This window comes from Littorina saxatilis, linkage group LG4, assembly GCF_037325665.1.
Source record: "Littorina saxatilis isolate snail1 linkage group LG4, US_GU_Lsax_2.0, whole genome shotgun sequence".
Lineage (NCBI taxonomy): Eukaryota > Metazoa > Mollusca > Gastropoda > Littorinimorpha > Littorinidae > Littorina > Littorina saxatilis.
The window spans coordinates 10,180,171-10,202,654 of record NC_090248.1 but is presented as its reverse complement, the minus strand read 5'-3'; the positions used below and the strand labels follow the sequence as shown (position 1 = coordinate 10,202,654).

The window sequence follows — 22,484 nt, the reverse complement described above, 5'->3', positions numbered from 1 at the left end:
GAAAGAGAGAGATAGAGAGTGGGTGTGTGTGTGTATGTGCGTGTGCGTAAGTGTGTGTGTGTGTGTGTTTGTTTGTAAAGGTGTTTATGTCCGTCTGTCTATATGTGCGTATGGGGGTGTGTTTTGTGTGTATGAAGTGTGTGTGAGAGAGTGATTGAGTGCGTGTGAGTGAGTGTGTATGTGTGTACGTGTGTAACTTGGGGTGTGTGTGTGTGTGTGTGTGTGTGTGTGCGTGTGTGTGTGTGTGTGTGTGTGTGTATTCATGTTGTGCACTTGTGTTAGTGTGTGTGTGTGTGTGTGTGTAAGAAAGACTGAGAGAGAGGGAGAAAGAGTGTGTGTGTGTGTGTGAATGTGTGTGTGTGAATGTGTGTGTGCATGAGTTTGTGTGTATGTTTGTGTGTGTATTATTACACCCCCGGTATAGGGGTGTGTATAGGTTTCACTCGATGTGTTTGTTTGTTTGTGTGTTTGTTTGTGTTCGCAAGTAGATCTCAAGAATGAACGGACCGATCGTCACCAAACTTGGTGAACAGGTTTTATACATTCCTGAGACGGTCCTTACAAAAATTGGGACCAGTCAAACACACGGTTAGGGAGTTATTGGTGGATTTTGGTTTTTTTTGGGGATCAACTACGGCATAACTCTTCCTTATCTTCTCCATGTTTTTAGCGTTTACCTCCCTTCCTTCGTATGGTGCACTATAGTATGAGGGGGGCATCTTCGGATATTCCCGGCGTTCTGTTACTATTTTTAGGTCACCGCAGTGTCCAGAACGTAAATTGGACCCGTAAATTATCCTCACTGTAAAAGTGCAAAGGTCGAATCAATTTATAGCCACGCGAAAAATACACTCTTATCTATCTCTATATATTTATACAATAGATATAGGTATATATATACGGCTTCTCTGTGTGTGTGTGTGTGTTTGAGTGTGTCTGTAGAAAACACCTGTGTATTGCACAGTTCTGTTTGTGATGTGGTACCTAGGGCGTCGTCGACAAGTATGCTCATACCAAAGCTCATTTTCTAGTCATTTCGCTTTTAGAGGGTCCTCTACCAAGGTCGCTCACAACTACACACAAACACACTGCTCTCTGAGTACTCCTCACTGCATTTGAACACCAAAAGGCCCTCACAATGGCCACTGCCACCTTTGTCATAAGCGACAAACCACCTTTGGCTACCTCTACCCCTGCTGAATCTGTGGACAGCACATTGTGTTGCACACCCCGAAAAAGGTTAAGAGATTCCGACAGCTTCTCTCCAACAAGCTCAAAAAAGACAAAAGAGAGCTCAAACAACCACTCTGACGCTGACGCCAGTGTCAATAACCACAACGCAACAGTGCCCTCAGAAGACGGGAACATTTCACCTTCCCAAAGCACAGAAGGCGATGACATTTTTAAAACTCAACGCCGCCGTCAGCGAAAGAAAAAAGCACCCATTGCTAACAGTGATGCCGAACAGGCTCTGCCTCAGCCACAGTCAAAAGTCTCACAACCAGTCAAAACTGGGCCCCCTAGACACACAAAGTCAAAAAAGGTGACACCAAGTCTTCCTCCAACCTTTGCACAATACCCAGTCATTCTCACCAACGCGGCTACAGGTCCAGCTATGTTCTCGAAACTTGGGCCATCACTCCAGTGTCGTGTTTTGGTTGACGCGGTCGGTCAGATAGAAGGTGTACGACCTCTGCCCTCGGGCAAATTCTTGATTGCCTGCTGCAATGAAAAACAACAACATAAACTTGCCAATCTCACCAGTCTCGCTCAAGTGCAAATAAGATGCACTATACCAGAGGCAACAACGGAAGGTGTCATCAGACCCATCCCACTCTCTGAAGACCTTGATAAACTTCAACAATCTCTTGAGAAAGTAAAATCTCTTCAGCGGTTAACAAACCAGAAGGGGGAACTTACTCAAGCTGTTAAAATCACTTTTTTTAAAGAAAACGCTACCAGATACAGTGAAGATAGTGAAAACCTTCTTTGCTGTCGAACCCTATGTGGCCCCAGTCAGAAGGTGTACTAAGTGCCAGAGATTGGGACATGGCTCCAAACAATGTAAAGCCAGACAAGACAAATGCCCAAGATGCGGTCAAAAGAAAGACCACCCAGTTGACAACTGTCCAAATGACAAACACTGCCTAAACTGTGGCGGTCCCCACTCGGCAGCTTACTTAGGCTGTCCTGAGCTAGTGCTCCGAAGAACAGCAAACAAAATCCGAGCAGCCAAATACATCCCATATGCAGAAGCAATAAGAAGAGCAAAGTTTGAAATAATGAAAAAACAAAAGAAAGACCCAGATACATCTAATGACTCTGATTCAGAAGTCGATGAGTGCTGGGTGCTGAAAATGGCAGGGGGGAAAAGTGCTCCTCGCGGTGCCAGCAAAGCAAAGAGAAACCTGGCTACCTCCCCAGCTTTCGTGGCTGAGATTGAAAAACAGGATTATAGCACTATCTGGCCAGAACCAACAGCAAGCCGCATACGCACAGGAAATCAGGGTGGACCAAGCAACCCTCGTATTGAAAACCCCATTTCAGAGCAAAATATCGCCCTCCAGAGACCTGGACAAAGAACTGACATAAACCCTATTGATAATGAGTCTACTGTTGCCCAGAAACTAAAATCAACACACAATGTAAAAAAGGCCCCCACAAAAGCAGCAGACAAAACAAAGACAAACAAACAGCCAACAACAAACAATGAGAAAAAGGTTGCTGATGCAGAATCTCAAACTTCCCCAACACACAATTATGATGACTTGTTCATGGATGAACCAAAGTTGATGATTGTTGAGGAAGATGAAACACAAAACACACCAAAGCCACAGTCCAAAGACTGCCTCAGACAACATATTTTAAAAGAAAGCTATGCAAAGATGAAGATGATGAGCGCCGAGAACTGCGGTGAGGTGTTCAAATTCGTCACTGGCATCCTAGCTGCACTTATTGAAGCAAAAACGAATGAAAGCCCCGAAAATGTTCTGACACTTCTGACAGGGCTATATATATACTGAAATATTTAAGTCAAAGGAAAATCCAACTCCACCAACCTTAAATAAGATACTTTCCACTCAATGCGCTCTTCTCGGCATTCAGGGAGGCAGATCTGTAACAGAGTCTCAACCCCTTGACAACACAATGACATAGAGAGTTGAGGGGCAGATCAAACGGTCACAACAGACTTTAGGTCTTCTGTGATTGAAATGGATTCAAGAATAAATATACTGCAGTGGAACTGTCGTTCCCTTAACACAAAACTCCCCTTCATATCTGGTTTCTTTTACCCACCCGTCACAGATTATCAGGTTGATGATACGAGCGGAGCACAAACTATCAAGTACACAGTAACCTATGTCAGAGACAATCTGAAGTACAATGTTCACCCAACCCCTGTTCCGGCCGACACAAAAATACATTCAAACCTAGTTGAACTTCTGCTGAATGATGGCCCATCCATCTTCTTATTAAACATATATAACAGAAACATTACCAAAGGCCCGATTTTCAGCTGGCTCCCAGAGCTCGACGGAAGACGCACCTGGGTGATCGGAGGAGATGTTAATGGCCGAAACCCCCTGTGGGATGCCAACTTCCCCGATCAAACATGTGCCGTGGGAAAGAGCCTTGCCACCTATATAACGCAATCAAATGTGTACTTACTAAATGACGGATCAGCAACCAGAATACCCGATATCTCAAACCAACACCCCTCCGCCATTGACATAACCTTGGTTAGTCCCACTCTCGGATTAACAACGGACTGGTGCGTTGTGTCAGATAAATTAAAAAGCGACCACTTACCAATCATGATATCCATTATTGGGAAATCACCACACACAGAGCCAGGTCCAAAAGCCTTAAAATACAATTATAAAAAGGCGGACTGGGCAGTTTTCAAGGACGCTGTCACTAAGTCTGCCGATGCACATACCCTCTTGGATGGCAATCCAGAGTCCCAAGAAAGTATCGACAACAAATATAAACAGCTAAGATCAAACCTGCTGAATGCAATGGAATTGTCAATCCCCAAAACAAAACCTTTTATCGGACCCAGTAGAACTGATCAGAGCCCATGGTGGACAGAAGAATGCAGAACAGCCATCAGGTTAAAAAGAACTGCAAAAGAGAAGTATGATCGCTTCAGGTCTGCACAAAACCACAACAATATGAAATCAACTGAAGAACAATGTGACAAAATTATAGACAAAGCAAAAAAAGAATATTTTGAAAACATGTCCAGCAAAGTGAGCGATTACAGAGATGCTGGAAAAATTTTGACCAAAATAAGGAAATTCAAATGCAGACACAAGCAGGCTGAACGTCCTCTTATGCACGAAGGAAAAAAATATGACAGCCTTCCTGAAAAAGCAGAACTGTTTGCAGATATGTTTGCAGCAGCAAGCCAAACAGATAAACTGTTATGTGAGCAGGAACTCTTCCGTAAGAAGTGGGAGGATAAACAGGACTTAAACGACCCAGAACTCAACCCTTCCTTAAAAATAAATGCTCCCTTATCCATTCAAGAACTGAAAACGGCTATAGCATCGGTGACAAAAGTCCGATCCGCCTGTGGTTCTGATCCAATAAACTATCAGATCATACAACATTTACCAAACCAAGGATTAAATCTTTTACTGGATTTTTATTCAACATGCTGGAAGTCTGGCCTGATTCCCTCAGCTTGGAAAGAGGCTGTTGTGATCCCCATTTTAAAGCCTGGAAAACCAAGAGCTGACCCTTCCAACTGGCGCCCTATATCTCTGACCTCCCATCTGAGCAAAATATATGAAAGAATACTAAAATCCAGACTAGAAGATGAAATGGAAAGAAAAAAGGTAATACCCCTGTGCCAAGCCGGTTTCCGTCGAGGCAGGGGTGTCTCGGATCACATTGTAAAACTGTCCTCCAAAATTAAGAAAGCTCTCTCACGCAAGAAGTCTCTCTTTGCTGTCTTTTTTGACATCAAAAAAGCCTACGATACAGTATGGCACCAACGATTGTTGTTCAAATTGAAGCAATTAGGCATCAGTGGTAATATGTTTCAATACATAAAAAGCTTTCTACTGAACAGATCCTTTCAAACTGATTATAAAGGTGCCAAATCATCCACTCGCAAAGTTGACATGGGAGTGCCACAGGGCTCAGTAATAGCACCACTGCTTTTTAGCATTATGCTGCATGACATATCGACAATTAAAACACATGGAGCCGAACTGACGCTTTATGCGGATGATATTGCTCTATGCAAAGAGTATCAAAACAAAACCTATAAAACAGAACACAAATTCTCTAAAGAGTGGCAAACAGCTATAGATAACATTGCGAACTATATGCGGGAGAATGGCTTCACTCTCTCTGCCGAGAAAACTGTATTCGTTGTCTTTACAAACCGAAAACTGGAGGATCGAGAAAAGATACAGTTCTCACTAGATAAATCTGTTGTCTCACCCAGTCAGCAGGTGAAATATCTGGGCGTACTTTTCACCTCAAATGGACTATGGACTGCTCACTTAAAGTATCTTTTAAGCAAAGCAAATAAGACCATCAACCTTCTTAAAATACTGGCTGCCCAACCATGGGCAAAGTGCCCAGTTATTCTAACAAACATCACCAGAGCTCTTATAAGATCAAGACTAATTATGGACAGGAGGCCTACTTCTCGTCGGCTCGAAAATGGCTTGATAAGCTACAGTCAGCGGAATGTCGTGCCCTTCGGCTTGCCCTCGGACACCCAAGGCATTCAAAGCAGGCCATTGTATACCACCAAGCAGGATTCCTCCCTCTTGACATGTGGCGGCGTAAGTGCTGCGCAGATTACAATGTTCGAGCCAACACAGTGCAAAACTCAACAAAAGAGGAGCTACAACCGCATTACAATCATGTCCAAAACAAAAAAGCTCACTTTGGCACTACTTTCTCCTCACTGGCTCAATTCAATGCTTCACTCTTTAGTGAAATCAGTGTCGACCCAAATAATGTGGCCCAAAACCCCATATCTCGTGATCCCTCATGGACAATGAAAGAAATGAATTTTGACACAGAATATTGCACAGCTACAAAGGATGATCAGTTATTACTCAGGATACAAGCCCTTGAGCACATTGAGACTGTATACAAAGGCCATGTTCATGTTTACACAGACGGGTCAGTGTTGGATGACAAGAAGGCTGGCGCAGCTTTTGTAATCCCCAGCGATGACATGACTGGGAAATTTAAACTGTGCAACAGAAACTCGATCTTCTCAGCTGAGCTCCTAGCCATCTGCATGTCGCTTGTTCATCTCAATCTCAAGAACACTCCTCCTCAAAAGATAGCTATATTCTCTGACTCCAAAGCAGCCATTGAAGCATTAAGATCTAACAAAAGATCAAAAAGACATGATCTTGTCATTGCCATAAAGGAGCTGGCAAATAAAATTATAAAAAAAGGAAGCGAGATTAACCTGGTCTGGTGTCCAGCACACGTGAACGTGCCTGGCAACGAGAAAGCGGACAAAGCCGCTAAAGAAGCTGCCCAAGGCATAGGCGCCTCCGAGGTAGACCTGCCATTGTCTGCTTCTGAGATCAGTAGCCTTACAGACTCTCTTCTCTGGAGAGAATGGAGGAACAAATATATGCACAAGGCTATAAGCTCTGGCTGGCTCATTCGGGAAGCCCCATCAAAACAGATGAACACCTATAATGCATGCCCACGTGTAATAAAAAGGATTAACCGCCTAAGGGCAGAAGCTGGGAATTACCAATTTCTAGAGCTTAAATGCACCTGTCAATCCGACCTCACCATTGCTCATTTGACTTTGGAGTGTGATTTGAACTCATGCCACTTTCAACCCCTGACTCAGTTTATAAACTCAAACAGAAATATTCTGCCAAATACCTCAAAGGAAAAATTAAGCTATCTTTTAAGTTTTAATAAAGACCTTGGGTGGCAAGGTCCCAAACTTATCGCTGGACTTATGCACACGCACCCACTTGGTCCCTGGATATGAAGAGACGTTGCTGCGGCTGACGCCATTGCTTCTCATACAGCTACTATATATTTTTATCAGAACTTTTAAAAATACCATTTTATATCCAAGTATCTCTTAACACCATTTTTAATTAGATGAGCGAGAGTGTGCGGGGGGCGGGAGGGTGGTGAACCACTGTACATATAAAGGGAAAGTTTGTGTGCGTGCCTGTGTGTGTTCTTAATCTAAGACAAATGTCGCCAATGTTTTTACAGAGTGACGTTAAATAAACGATTTGATCATTTTTATCGACAAGTATGGGACTCGACATGATATGATCAGGAATGGCATTATGGCCCCTGAATCATGTTCGTGCTGTTCCCATTCCATGAGTCTGGAAGGGACCTAAGCTTGACGGGTCCATGGTTCGAAGCCGGCGTACAGTGCGCCACTCAAGCCGGGTATTCGGCTCTACTTGCTATCCGGCGAAGCGGCAGATACACCCCGGACAAATTCTGGTCGATGAGATATTTCAATACCTGCTCTCAGCGCGCAGCGCAAACCGATTTTTTTTTCTTTTTTTTCGGGATCTTTTGTTTTCTGTATGCGGTCAGTAGGTGTTACAGAAAGAGTTATATTGATTTGTCTTTTTCTCCGCCTGTCTCTTTGTCCACTCAATCAACTTATTTTAACCACACTTGTTAGCAGTGCCTTCTCAGTTGGTGGCAGTGAGAATGGTAAGGACGGGGGTGTTTTTCCTACCTCGGAGGAATTTCTTGTTATTATTATTATGGTGAGCTTATATAGCGCGAACCACAATTAACTGTGCTCTCCGCGCTTTACATATTAATTTCTGCCGTGTGAAATGGAATTTTTTTACAGACAGACAGACAAACAAAAAATTTTTACACACAATATATAACGCATTCACATCGACCAGCAAACCTCAAGCCTGTTAGGCGAGCATTCACCTTTCGCGGCCTTTATTCCAAGTCACACGGGTATTTGATGGACATTTTTATATATGCCTATACAATTTTGCGAGGAAAGACCCTTTTGTCAATCGTGGGATCTTTAACGTGCACACCCCAATATAGTGTACACGAAGGGACCTCGGTTTTTCGTCTCATCCAAAAGACTAGCACTTGAACCCACCATCTAGGTTAGGAAAGGGGGGAGAAAATAGCGGCCTGACCCAGGGTCGAACACGCAACCTCTCGATTCCGAGCGCAAGTGCGTTACCACTCGGCCACCCAGCCCAGTGTATGAGTGTGTATATGTGTTTGTAAAGGTGTGTGTGTCCGTCTGTCTATGTGCGTATTTGTTTGTTTGTTTACTTAACGCCCAGCCGACCACGAAGGGCCATAATTATCAGGGCGGTGCTGCTTTGAGATATAACGTGCGCCACACACAAGGCAGAAGTCGCAGCACAGGCTTGATGTCTCACCCAGTCACATTATTCTGACACCGGACCAACCAGTCCTAGCATGCACTAACCCCATAATGCCAGACGCCAGGCGGAGCAGCCACTAGATTGCCAATTTTAAAGTCTTAGGTATGACCCGGCCTGGGTTCTAACCCACGACCTCCCTATCACGGGGCGGACGCCTTACCACTAGGCCAACCGTGTATGTGCGTATGAGTCTGTGTTTTGTGTGTATGAGATTTGTGTGAGTCAATGTGTGAGTGTGTGTGTGTGTGTGTGTGTGTGTGTACCCACGTTTCCACAGGTTTGGTTGCCTAAATCACCATAAGGCAATCATCCACACGTGGATGGCAACCTAAACTCTGGATGGCAACCTAATTGTGTGGATGGTCGCTTCATTTAACACCGTTAAATTGACTTTTTTGACGGAAAGAATGTCATAACAATGTTCAAAATGACATTCTTTCCGTCCTCTATAGGCGACGAAATAGGTCAAATTTTGTGCATTTTTTAGTGCAAAATTCTTCGATGCCGGAGCGAGTACTGCACCCAGTGCTGTTGTAGTGCAAGTGCACTAGAAAGGCACTACACCCAGTGCCGCCTCTTAGGTAACCATCCACACTTTAGGTATGTGTGTGTATGTGTGGGTGTGTGCGTGCGTACTTGCGTGCGTATGTACATGTGCGTATGTACATGTGTGTGTGTGGGTGTGTGTGGGGGTGTGTCTGTATAAGAGAGAAAGAGAGAGAGAAAGAGAGAGAGAGAGAGAGAGAGAGAGAGAGAGAGAGAGAGAGAGAGAGAGAGAGTGGGTGGGGTGGCTGTGTGTTTGTGCGTGTGCGTAAGTGTATGTGTGTGTGTATGTGTGTTTGTTTGTAAAGGTGTGTATATATGTCTGTCTGTCTATATGTGCGTATGGGGTGTGTTTTGTGTGTATGAAGTGTGTGTGAGAGAGTGAGTGAGTGCGTGTGAGTGAGTGTGTATGTGTGTACGTGTGTAACTTGGGGTATGTGTGTGTGTGTGTGTGTGTGTGTGTGTGTTCGTGTGTGTGTGTGTGTGTGTGTGGTTTTTTTTTGAGAGAGAGAGAGAGAGAGACAGAGACAGAGACAGAGACAGAGACAGAGAGGTTTGTCTTTCGCTGGGGTATGCAGTGCCTTGGCGTTGCACATCTACTTAATTTTCTGAACAGACCATTCTTCTATGTTATTCCTTTAAATTCATTCAAACGGTTATGCGTTATGTATTGAAGATCGAATTGGGTTACATATTTATCGATTACTGCAAATGAACGACTTTCCAGAATTACCCATTCTATATTAGTAACATCGGCATTTGGGAAAAACCCATTGGGCGCTTGTATTACCGAGCGTAGACCATAGGTATGAGCGTTAACAACTTCTAATTATAATATGCTTCTGGCCTTTTATAATCAATCGAAGCTCAGCGAAACCTTGTCAGTTTATGCAATCTATTCACTATTGCATGGGTGACTGTTTAGCATGAAGAATTGCTGCACAAATTGACAGTTTTGTTGAGTAACCTGTCTCTGGAACACTTTTGTTACACTGGACACACACACACACACACACACACACACACACACACACACACACACACACACACACACACACACACACACGCACACACACACACACACACACATACACACACACACACACACACACAAACACACACATACGCCCCGGACGTGCCCCGTGTACCTTTCAGTTAACCCCATAAGACATTATGGGACGTTAAGAACAGAACAGCACATAAAGCTTCTGGAGACAGTCCTCACATGTACGCTATGCTCCCTGAAGAAGAGGAAGAAGAAGAAGGAGAAGAAGAAAACAAAAACAACAATAACAACAACCACACCCACACCAACACCAACACCAACAACAGAAATAGATAGAATAACAGCAAGGTCACAGAGTGTGTAACATATGTCAATCAACAGCTATACATTCACTGGTCAAAAATCGCCAACAATATTTGTCAGGGGTATGGTGCAATTGTTTTAACATCGATTTGGGGATCATTTACCACTGTGTAAAAATCAAGGGTTAACCATCTTGACCTTTATTTGAGAGCGACGTCCTGGACTACACCTACTGTCAAGCGTTGCATTTGGTGACAGTATAATTCCCTTTGTTTGACAAATTACGAATAATTGTTTTATTTAACAACATTTATGTGTTTGTTCTAAGTTTTAGCTAGCTAAACTCATCTAATTGTCTTAATCCGCCGATAAGTAATTTTCAACGTGTGAAACAACTGCGTATTTAATTAAGTTTTTCTTTGTTGGAAATGAATAGTACATACAAAAAGAGTCTTTGAGTCAAGATGAGTCTCGAAATAGTATAACAAGTGTCTTTCCAATAAGAACATGAGACAGTGACAAAAGGTCAGGTGTCATGTCTACTGTCCCGAATGACACACGATTGCTGACATTCCACCATTGCCAAAAGAATAAACAAATAAGAAATAGGTAGAAAATGAATGTGAAAACTGACTTTAATTGGTGATCAGTATTTTCTATACCACTAACAAATAATCTACTTACACATAGCTGTTTGGCAAATGTATGTTGCATGGGACACACTGACATGAAAGTGGAAGATGTTTTTCCCTCTAGAGAAACTACATATCAAGTTACACTTTTTGTGCTCTTCCATTCCAGTTGGCAATCAATTGTTAACGCATGTTATTAGAAAAAATAGAACGAAAACAGATTAGATAGAATGAAAAATGTACTGGTGATGTCATTTGGGACATACTGACATGAAAACGTCACCTTTTGTCATTGTCTCACATGTCTACGGTTCAATTTCAATTTTAATAAGTCGTCTTCTTCTTTTCGTGAAAAGTGGATGTAGCGTATGGAAAAGCAGCCAACATGAGCAGCACATACAACGGTGGTGATGGGTTGTCAGGCCCAGGCTGTATGGCAGTTAACGGGAAAACCGGCACTGAGTTCAGGCCGTTGAATAAAAGCAACCCCAACTGTGTCCATACTGATGATGGTTTTGCTGATATCAACGACTGGTGGCAGGTGGACCTGGGCCGTAACTACACCGTCACCAACATCACCATCTACAGGAGGACCACAGTGATAATGGGAGGTAAGAGTGTTCACGGCTTGCAGTAGGGTTTGGGACTTAACGCATGGTTGCCGCCATTATTAGTCTCGGCTTTCCCCTTTGGTTTGGGACAACAAACTGTCGGTGTTTTTTTGACAGAATAATGAATAAAGTTGTCGTCACAACCGCGTCAAATGGAACATTACGTCATGTTTTTTTTTTAACAAAGGGACGTAATCGCTTCCTAGTTCTTCCACAGCTGAAAGTGATTGAGAATCTCTTGCTGTATTTAGGTCACCTCCGCTAACAAGATGGCGCGAGCTTCCATTCAAATTAGCTTAGGCAACGAAGGTTCGATGACGTCATCCAATAGTCACATCACAGAAGGAAAATGTACACAGGTTGAACGTAGTCCATTTTGGCTCGACTTATTAGACAGAGAGTCTTGAAGAGAATGATAATAACAAAGTCATTAACAGAGTGCAGACCTCAATGGTTGTAAGAACGCACAATTTATTGTTTTCTGATGGTTATAACCGGAACTTGCTTTGGATCATGCGGGAGACAACTCCCGCAGACCCTTCAAGGCTTACTTCCCGTCTGTGTTGCCGTTAGTTTCATGGCTGACGAACTTCGGAACAGCAGCTGTTACTTTTCGTTTATGTAATATTTAGGGTTTGCTCTACGTGCAAAATAATGAAGTATGAAGAGCAGATGATATCTTACGTGTAGGGAAAAGGCTCCTAATATGGACCGGCTCCTAATATGGACCACCTCCTGCTGTTCTGACAAACTAACGGCGCTAGAGCGCTCAAAACAATTTCATTCGCTTTATTCACCCTCTCTGGATAAGTTGCACATGTCAAAACAGTTGCAGAAACACAAACCTCAAAACCGTTAGGCTTTTTCGCTTTTTTTCACTTTTGACAGCGTTCACTCTAAATTTGCCGCCTAAAACAGACTCGTTTCTGTCCACAGCCAAAGCTTTAATAACACAAAAATGGCTATATGTGGCCATTTCTGCGATAAGGGACATTGTTGACAAATTTATCGATTTTGAGTTTTGGATTTTATTTGACAGACTGTTATATTTAGAACGTGATGTGAGAATTTCAGACCTTCAAATTTATTTTTCACGGAGTTATGACCCTTTTTTGGAGATACCCCCAAAATGACTTAAAATGGCCAAACTTTTGCCGGGAAATAGTAAGTTCAATCATCTGCCGTTATTACTTGTATGGTTTTAGGTCAAAATAATGTTTCATTCCAGAGTTATTGCCCTTTTTGTAACTTTACCCTAATTTTTACTTTTTCGTCTTTTTCTATCATTCTCTCCTCCCATGCAGAAAAAACAAGTCGCGTAAGGCGAAATTACTACATTTAGTCAAGCTGTGGAACTCACAGAATGAAACTGAACGCACTGCATTTTTTCACAATGACCGTAGTCCGCCGCTAGTGCAAAAGGCAGTGAAAGTGACGAGCCTGTTCAGCGCGGTGCCGGTAGCGGTTGCGCTGTGCTGCATAGCACGCTTTACTGTACCTCTCTTCGTTTTTAACTTTCTGAGCGTGTTTTTAATCCAAACATATCATATCTATATGTTTTTGGAATCAGGAACCGACAAGGAATAAGATGAAATTGTTTTTAAAACGATTTCGGAAATTTAATTTTAATCATAATTTTTATATTTTTAATTTTCAGAGCTTGTTTTTAATCCGAATATAACATATTTATATGTTTTTTGGAATCAGAACATGATGAAGAATAAAATAAAAGTAATTTTGGATCGTTTTATAAAAAAAAAATATCAATTACAACTTTCAGATTTTTAATGACCAAAGTCATTAATTAATTTTTAAGCCTTCATGCTGAAATGCAATACCGAAGTCCGGCCTTCGTCGAAGATTGCTTGGCCAAAATTTCAATCAATTTGATTGAAAAATGAAGGTGTGACAGTGCCGCCTCAACTTTTACAAAAAGCCGGTTATGACGTCATAAAAGACATTTATCGAAGAAAAAAATTTAAAATCTGGGGATTTCATACCCAGGAACTCTCATGTAAAATTTCATAAAGATCGGTCCAGTAGTTTAGTCTGAATCGCTCTACACACACACACGCACAGACAGACACACACACACACACATACACCACGACCCTCGTCTCGATTCCCCCTCTATGTTAAAACATTTAGTCAAAACTTGACTAAATGTAAAAACAATCAGCCATATGATTTTTTTTCTCGAATATTTCTTCTTCTTTCATACTACCTCTCCCCCCTCCATGTTCTATTCTTTCTTCACCCACACACATACAAACACAAACTATTTGAGGCTGTCTGCTGAAAACAATACACACACACACTTGTCGACTTAAAGTTGTGGTACTTCTAAATTTCATAACAAGGATTAATTGTTCAGTTTCCTTGGTAAATACAGCTTCCAGTTGTAGAAAGTAACATGGTGCTGTGTGTCCTTGCACACGTGGGTCTGTCAGTCTGTCCATCACTTCACTGAATTGAAAATGTCATCCGTGCACTCTGCTATCGAACGTCTCCCTTTACTTTCAACAAACTGAAATGCCAATCAGGGTCGAACTTGATGTGGCCGACGATCAAGACAATTTCAAAATGGATTTGTGCTGTTCATTCACACACAAAACTGCATGCCAACGTATTGATGCACCATGCCGAAGACTGAAGTTGCTACCCTCCTCTGTACCCCTGCCTCATTCGCAAGGTAGACGATTTGCTTCTCTGAAACAAAGGCAACCACAGAGTTGATCAACACATTATTTACTAACCACTATTTGCACAGCTCAAGTCTGGTTTTGGGTACCTGTCCACTTGCCATTTCTAAGCTGGTATGGTATGGTGACATTATCGAAAATGTAGTGTGTGTGTGTGTGTGTGTGTGTGTGTGTGGTGTGTGTGTGTCTGTGTGTGTCTGTGTGTGTCTGTGTGTGCTTCTTTGTTGGAGAAAACAGCACATAAACACAAATATATAACTGTATTGCTCCCCCCCCCCTTTTTTTTTTAAAGTACTGACAAATTGTAAAGTATTAATATGTCTTAACCTACTGAGCAAAGTTCCAAGGGTAAACCATGCTGATTTCCTTTGAACTGGAACCGGTTGGACATTGCTGTTGCCCCATTCTGTCGAACACCTGCTTTGTGGCCAGGCACTTCTGTCTTTTGTTGTTGCACTGTCCGGTGAATTGCTGGACTTGTTTGCTGTTCCACGCCAGCAAACTTAGAGAAAGAGAGTAACACTGGTTAAATAAAAAAAGAGGAGTTTAAAAACATACTACACGTACACACATACCACCACCACCATCATCATCATCATCATCATCATCATCATCATCATCATCATCATCATCATCAAAATCATCATTGTCATCTCTCTTCCTCTATCTACCCCTCTCTCTCTCTCTCTCTCTCACACACACACACACACACACACACGCTCACACACACACACGCTCACACACACACACACACACACACACACACACACACAGAAACCCTCACACAACACACACACACACACACACACACACACACACACACACACACAAGCTGCGCGCGCGCACACACACACACACACAAAACACACACTGCAGTCTATATGGTAACATTCCTGAAATTGTAGCCTGTCATAGATCTAAGTGGAGACAGCAAACGGTAAGAGCAACAGGTTCTCATTTACGAATGTCCGGGCGAAGTGCAACAAAATTATTCTGAATTAACAGCATTGACCTCGTCAACAAAATCGTTGTCTTATCCCAAAGTGACTTCTGTCAGCAGAACATTCCGTGTTCAACTGAGAAGACTGACTTGCCCTTCCACTATCAGAATTCACAGCTGCAAAGAACAGAATGCCCCAGTCAGCAACCACTGATCTAAATATCAGTAACTTTAGCAAGGGAAGCAACTAAAGATGTAAACGGGGAGTAACTGTTCTTCATCGGGCAACTGCGTTTGTCGTCTGCTTTTTCGTACAGTGCTACGGTCGCGTGAAAGGTATCTACCTGAACTATGCGTATAGATCCGTCTAGTGAAATGTAGCTGTGTGATGATTTGGCTACATCACTTTGCTGAATGTGCTTCCAGATGAAAGTTTATATTAAGCTTACTGTCAAACATTAAAAAAAAAAAATAGGTAAGTTGTTTTAACTTGACCAAAACTAGCGACGAAAAAATGTTTCTCGAAGCACAACAAAACACTCTGTCGGCATTTTCGGCATCATCACAGTCAACCTGTCATCGGTTCGATGTGTTTTTCCTGAGGAGGAATGAACATAAACATTTGTAGAAGTTTGTAATGTTGATCCCAAGACTATTTTCCATTACTTTAAATTGCTGTTCATTGTACTATTGCTGATAATTCATTGAACATTTTAGAAATTCAACTTGAAGTGGACATCAGTCAGCACAACAAAGTCTGTTTACATTTTGCTCTAACTTTGACCCCGCGTTTCTCCAATCAGAGGCTTAGATCAACAATGTCCCTTTTCGCAGAAATGGCCACAATATATGACAGCTAAGACAGTATTTGTTACATTTTAACAGTGTGTACCCCGAGTTTCTACTGCAAACAAATAATAATAGCAAAACCTCAAAGTATGTGTGAGTCCTCTAATATGGACCACCTTCAACAAATCGAAGAAAATAAAAACTAAAGGCAATTTTAATTAATTCATTAAGAAGCTTGCTGAAAATAACCTATAAGTAGCTCTCGAGATTTCAAAAAAATATAACAAATAGTCTCTTTTTTTTGGAAGTTGATAATTTCACTTATTTTCACTCTATTTTTGATTAGCTTCTTCAGTTTCCTGGTGAGCTTCAAATAATGCTCTCATCAACCCGAAAAAGCTAAATCTAAAGCATATTTGAATTAGTCTGACTTGAACACTAAGTTGTATCATGTTATTTTGAAGTATATGGGGCTTTTTACAGTGATTCGTGAAGGCCGCTTCACTGGTCCATATTGGGCGCCCAGGCTCCTAATATGGACCATTTGTGATTTTTTCTGTATTTAATTTTTGCTGAAGGTCTATCAAAGCTATTTCACTCTAATTAGGCCTAACTGTTAAACTAAGAGAGAAGGACTACCAACCACAAATTGAAACTTCTTCGCAAGAAAACAAGCTAGTTATCAGCAATAAACAAAAAGTGGTCCATATTAGGGGCCCTTCCCCTATGTCTTATAATTTGGTTTGCTGAACGTGCTTCGATAGCTGCATGTGAACGTAAGTAACAGCTGCTCGTCAGCCATGAAACTAACGACAACAAAGAAGGGAAGTAAGCCTTGAAGAGTTTACGGGAGTTGTCTGCCCCATTATTGAAAGCTACTTCCGGTTATAAGTTATAACCATCAGAAAACAATAAATTGTGCGTTCTTACGACAATTGAGGTCTGCACTCTGTTAATGACTTTGTTATTATCATTCTCTTCAAGCCTCTCTGTCTAATAAGTCGAGCCCGTCGCGATATAACCTTGAATGGTTGAAAACGACGTTAAACACCAAATAAATAAAGAAAGAAAAAATAAGTCGAGCCAAAATGGGTCAAAATGGGCTACGTTCAGCCTGTGTACATTTCCGCCTAGAAAAAAGACAATTTGTCATGTTTTTGGCGATTTTTGGTCAGAAATCTAAAAATAGCCTATCAATTCCAAGGTCATCAATATCTTTATATAAGTGTGAGAAGAAATATTGTTCCCATTGTTGTTGTGCATCTTTTGTGTTCAATAACGGTCTTCCTATCTTCAACGGTTGAACGAAATTCCGACGAATGACACGCCTTGCCGTTTAATCGGTACGCTTTGTGAAATCCACAAAAACTAAACAATGAAGCTTCCAGAAGCAAAAATTCGTTATCGTCTTGTGTCGTCTTTGTTTCGGTGAGTACAGTAATCCTTTGTTTTTTTTAACTTTGTTCATCTTACCACAGTCACTTCGTTGTTCAGATTTTAAACAAAAAGCAATAACAATCAACAATTTTGTACAATAATGAGAACAGATGTTGTTGCCAATATCCCATTGTATCTTTTGTCTTCAATACTTGTCTTTAAATCTTTCATAGTTTAGGTTAGAAAAAAGACAATTTGTCATGTTTTTGACGATTTTTGGTCAGAAATCTAAAAATAGCCTATCAATTCCAAGGTCATCAATAGTTTTATATCATTGTTAGAACAAATAATGTACACATGGTTGTTGTGCATCTTTCTTGTTCAATACCTGTCTTTCTATCTTTAACGGTTAAGGCTATGGGCCGAATTGGGTACACTCTCTGTTGCGACCCGAGATTGCCACCCGGGGTGGTTCAGGAGCGTTAAAAGGGAACCAGGGACATTATTTCGAGGTGGCCAGATAGCTGACCGTTTTCAGCGCATATTTTACTATCTAGAAACAACAATTAATAAGATATCTCACGAGGGTGCTGGTAAGAGCTTCTCCACACCGGACTAATTGGATGACGTCATCGAACCTTCGTTGCTTAAGCTAATTTGAATAGAAGCTCGCGCCATCTTGTTAGCGTAGGTTCCTAAATGTCTCTTGCTGTCTCTGCGGAAAGAAAAATCGGAACGCGGTGTAGCATGTGAGAATTTTGTGAGAGAACGTTTTACTGAGGATATACTTTCGCAAAGTGAGCAGCTGGAGCTAGGTTATGGCGAACAGGGCTTCTGTATGCTGATCAGTCCTGAAACGCAATTTATGTTGTAGTGAAGTTTCTACGTGTTTTGTCCACGTGTTTTTAACCGGAAGTTCGGTGACCCCCCAACAAACCTTCACCTTGGGTCTGTTAATCATGCTGAGTCACGGGGTCCTGCAAGTCATGAATAAGATTATTTTACGACATTTCAGATAACTAACTAATACGTGTTCGTACGTTTAAAGCTTTAAAACTGACTTTTATATTTGAGAAAGCGGAAGAAATGAAAGCCATGTGTGCATTTTTGAGCTTTTGGTGGGACGATTGCGAATTTGATTCCGTTCTTGTCATACTCGGAAACGTGTAACATACAATCTCGCACACGTTTGCTTTAGTTGTGGCAAAGAAGGAAAGCGTGAGACATTTGTAACTTTTAACTTTGTAGCCGCCATTGATGTTCAGCTTTTCACCCACCTACCATACTCACATGACTTTAGACCCCTGTGACTGGTTTTCGTTACCTTCCGCCAAACGGCAGATGCAGGGAAAGCAGTTTCAGAACACAGAAGATGCCCGAGCATTTCCGAGGGCGTTATGTTTGACATACCCTAGTCAACGTGGTCGGGTGTTATGAACAGCTGGTTTGAGAGGATGGTACAATGTGTACACACTGAGGAGGAAATTTTCCGAAAACTGTAGCAGACAGATTGGTTGAAAGTGTTGTGGAAAAACCAGATTGCAAAACATAATGAGTTGCCTTCGTGTACCTTCAGCTTTGCTCTTCATTGAACGATCTAATAAAACAATTACTTAAGATACTTAAGATAAGTTTCTCTGCCTCTTTTATCGTGCATGTTATTTCTCAAATATAAAAGTCAGTTTTAAAGCTTAAACGTACGAACACGTATTAGTTAGTTATCTGAAATGTCGTAAAATAATCTCAAGTTATTCATGACTTGCAGGACCCCGTGACTCAGCATGATTAACAGACCCAAGGTGAAGGTTCGCAATCGTCCCACCAAAAGCTCAAAAATGCACAGATGACTTTTATTTCTTCCGCTGTTATCGTTTCTTCTATACAAATTCTTCAACACTGAGAAAAATGCGAACGGCATCCCTGACGACAGTACTGTTTCCATACGCAACTTTAGCTGGCCTTGGAAAGTGGCTCGCTCATGAGGCACGTGAGTCTGCATTTAGGACAGAGTTGTGTACAGAGCAGACAAACATACCGAAAAGAACAATCATTTCTCGCATGCAGACACAGAAATACGTCATAAAGAATGCGATGCTTCAAAAGATACCATTCAGTCCTAACCGTCTTTGTGGCCTCAAGTGGCAGTGTGGCCAGATTTGGCAAAGAAACACATTATCACTAGCCATGTAGTATAATCTATCTAAAGGACTGAAAATTCATGTCACATAGATATAATAATTCATGTTGAAGAGGCTTCTTACAGAACCTCGGTCTCATCCAAAGCTTCTGGCAATCTTTGAAGTCATGGCAAAGAGATGTCACTCCAAAACATATGGTGTGACGTATTAGTTCGAATTTTTTCCCAAGGGAAACAGCTAGCGCAAGAGTGTTTCCAGAATGACGTTTGTCTCGGTAACTTTGGCATCATGAACTGTGGAAAAGCAGGTCCCCGCCAGACTAGTTTAACACGACCTCATTTACATGATATCACCACGTGTGAATGGAACGATATTGCTATCTCAAGTGTGGTCTCTCTCCCGTATGTAGGATATCACACCGGTGACACTGTGACGGTTCCCCTACGCTTTGTGTTCGGTGCCCTGACCCTTTGTTTTCGGTTCCCACTCGGTTCCCACACGCCAAAATTCGCGGACAAAACATCCATTTATGGTAGTATTACGCAATGTTGCTCTCTGAGAATGGTCTTGTTAGATCTGTGAGTGTTTACACTACATGCCTAGGTGCTGTTGGATTGAAGGTTTTTGATATTTTAGCCGTTATTAGGTAGAATGCCTTCCACTTTACTGCAAAACTGCATAATTCGTAGCATCGGCAAGAAATATCCTACCAAAAAATGCCTGCTTGGAACTGTCGTTGGTCCAGCAAAAAGTGCAACATGTCTGTAGCAGACAGCCCAAGTTTCAAGATTGTAGGGCCATCCAAACAGCCGTAATAATAAAAACAACAAAAGTAGTCAGTGAAATTGGCTGTGTTCGGTCCCCACACACTTTTGTGACGTAGGCGTGACGGTTCCCATAATTCATTGTGTCGGTCCCCACTTTCTGTGTCGGACCCCACTTTCGACCTAATTTCTCTGTGACGGACCCCACAACCAGCCTATTTTGTGTCGGTCCCCACACCTTCTTGGATTTATGACTTGCCGGTTATTTGTATCATTGTATTCATTGAATCTAATTGTCTCGGAGTTATTTTTCAGCAACAACCGGCAAGGCAGCACCTTTTGTGATACCAAGTAAGTCAGATGACATCAGTATGTGTGTGTATGTGTGTGTGTGAGAGAGAGAGAGAGAGAGAGAGAGAGAGAGAGAGAGAGAGAGAGAGAGAGAGAGAGAGAGAGAGAGAGAGAGAGAGAGAGAGACTAACTTTATTAGTTTATGCCACAAATAATATATAACATTATTTATCTCTGGGACGGTTCCCAGTATACCAGCAAATTATGTGTTGATCCACCCACACCTTCTTGAACTGGCCTTCCCAATATCTACTCTTAGTCTTACGGCCTTGGAGATATGCAATTTGGCACATTTTTAAAATAAAAGATCCACCTATCGTATGTGAGATTCAGTTTTCAGAGCAAAATGCTGCCCAGGGACTTCTAGTGGTGATTGAAAAGAAGAAAAAAGAGTACTTGCCTGTGTCAAGTATGTGTCTTTATCCACGCTTGTTGTAAGAGGCAACTTTTCCCAGCTCCTTGTGTTCATGACTGCTTTCTCTTAAAATTAATTACTTTATGACAGTCAGAATACAATGGAACAAGGCTACATAAACCCTGACAGCCTACGACAACGGCCCGACTAAGGCTCAACACCGCGCCAATAAATTCAGCATTGGGCCAATGTTGGGCCATGATTGCTCCGTTTTCGTAGGCTATCAGGGTCAAAGATACATATTGGTAAACTAGTAAAATACATGTTCAGCATCATCAGCAATACCACAAAAGGATTAAAACAAGAAATTCCTCCGATAGGAACTACACCCCCGTCAAAGGGAAATAACCTTCTCAGTTGGTGGCAGTGAGAATGGTTATTTCCCTTTGACCAACGGGGGGGGGGGGGGGGGGGTCCGTCTATACCAGGCCTTGTATAATTTTAATCCACCAATAACTCCCTAACCGTGTGTTTGACTGGTCCCAATTTTTGTAAGGACCGTCTCAGAAATGTATAGAACCTGTTCACCAAGTTTGGTGACGATCGGTCCGTTCATTCTTGAGATCTACTTGCGAACACAAACACATCGAGTGAAACCTATACACACCCCTATACCGGGGGTGTAAAAATCCTATTAGCTGTATGTCAGCGGCACAATGCAACCAGAACCAGCGTTTATGTGGAGTGATCGGGTGCTGGTCACTACCGCGAGCGTCACTACCGCGAGTACCACTACCGCGTCTCACACTAAAGTTGTGTTTCCGTACCCGCGATAGCGTTTTTCCAGCGGTGCGACGAAAATCAAGCACATAGAAAATGACCAGGAGTGTTTCCACACGCGCGACGCGTTAGCGGCGCGACAAGCGGCAAGCGACGCGATTTTTTTGAAAGGGTCCTGGAGCGATTTTTTCGCGTTGTCGCGCGGCAACGCGGGAGTTTACAGATTTTACCGCATGTTTAAAACGCAAGTACGGAAACACGTCACGCGTTTGCGCGCGTTTTCTTTTGTCGCTGCCGCTGTCGCGGGTACGGAAACAGAACTTACCGCGAGTACGACACTACCGCGAGTACGACACTACCGCGAGTATAACACTACCGCGTGTCACACTACCGCGAGTATAACATTACCGCGTGTCATTTTATGACTTCCATGGCTGAAGGCAAAGGTTGAAATGTTTCCTTGAAATATAAAACAAAAAGGCCTGGTCTGTTCTCTGAACACTAATTCAATGTTTGTCATGCTAACCAAGAACTCAAAACGATCAGAACACACTATCAGAATACATATAGAATGGGTTGCTTCCAATCAAAGCCGTTAGAACACAAACTCACAAGAAGTAAGTTTGCATGCGTTCTCTCTACGGTTATGGTACTCGCGGTTGTGGTACGCGCGGTAGTGTGACACGCGGCAGTGTTATACTCGCGGTAGTGTCGTACTCGCGGTAGTGTGACACGCGGTAGTGTCGTACTCGCCGTAGTGTGACACGCGGTAGTGACGCTCG

The 22,484-nt window shown here is 42.3% G+C and overlaps 1 protein-coding gene across 1 annotated transcript in view; it reads right to left on the bottom strand.

Annotated features, from left to right (window-relative positions):
* LOC138963928 (receptor-type tyrosine-protein phosphatase mu-like) overlaps positions 1-22,484 on the bottom strand; it is a 500,599-nt gene that overhangs the window by 162,816 nt on the left and 315,299 nt on the right. The gene's annotated exons all lie outside the window — the stretch shown is intronic.